A 511-nucleotide genomic window follows, 5' to 3' on the forward strand; every position below is an offset into this window, starting at 1 on the left:
TGAGTATGGTATATATATATGTATATAAGGTAAGTAGTAATTATATATATATATATATAGGGTATGACTATGCGTGTGGAATATATATATATATATATACAAATTACACGTATGAGTTATGTATATATATATAAAGGTCGTATAATTATGAGTACATATATGGGTATGTATGTATAATTAAAATGCCACCTTTTGTGTGAGGTATGTAGTTGTATGAATCATGATTATACATGTGAGTAATAAGAAGAACAACACTATGTAGTTGGGTAGTACGTGTTTGAAAGAATAAATGTTGTTATGTGTTACGCATATGTTGAAGTGGGGAAATGTACATGTTTATGCCTTGAGACGTGTGTGTTAAAGGTGAGGCTTATGTGAATTTTTGTGAAGATAAAAGTGTAGGGCAATTACACTTGAATTACCATAGTGACATGATGTTAGTAGATCATTCAAATATTTTGAAAAGAAAGGTAGAGTTCTTGAGTTGGGTTGAAAGGGGAATTTAATTCCG

The sequence above is a fragment of the Ipomoea triloba genome, chromosome 13, assembly GCF_003576645.1.
Source record: "Ipomoea triloba cultivar NCNSP0323 chromosome 13, ASM357664v1".
NCBI classification, from domain to species: domain Eukaryota; kingdom Viridiplantae; phylum Streptophyta; class Magnoliopsida; order Solanales; family Convolvulaceae; genus Ipomoea; species Ipomoea triloba.